Here is a 595-nt window from a genome sequence, read left to right as displayed (position 1 = left end):
ACACACACACACACACACACACACACACACGACGAGCGAGAAAAGAAGAGCCGCTATAGAATGGTCCGTGGAGGGAGAGAGGGAGGGAGTTGGGCGCAGCAGAAAAAGGGACGCATAAAGTACATACACGCAGAGCAATGGGCGGCAAAGAGGGAGTCGAACTTTTGTTGGGGGTGGGGGTCGGGGTGTGTGGGACGGGAGGGAGGGAGAGGGTGCAGGCAGAAAGCGCGGAGGGAGTGACACACGCACACACACACACATATACACACTAGCTTGCGTGCATGAATGTGAGGCGAGCAAAAAAAAGGGTAATGGGGTGGAGGTGGGCTGCCTTCCGTGGTGTGCCCCTTACGCCTCGATGTACATGTATACCGTACATACGTGTGTGTCCATCCCCCCCTCCATCTGTCCGTCTTGGCTGTTTGTATCTGTATGTCTATGTCCCCCTCCCTCTCTCTATGTGTGTGTATGTGTATGTATGCATGTGTGTGTATTCCCTGTTTAACGTAATTTTGGGATGAGCAAAGAACGAAAAAAAAAAGGAAGAATCCCCCCCCCCCCCAACAAAAAAAAAAAAAAAAAAAAAAAAAAAAAA

This window comes from Leishmania donovani, chromosome 20, assembly GCF_000227135.1.
Source record: "Leishmania donovani BPK282A1 complete genome, chromosome 20".
Taxonomy (NCBI): domain Eukaryota; phylum Euglenozoa; class Kinetoplastea; order Trypanosomatida; family Trypanosomatidae; genus Leishmania; species Leishmania donovani.
The sequence above is the reverse complement of the archived record's forward strand: the minus strand, read 5'-3'. Positions refer to the sequence as shown.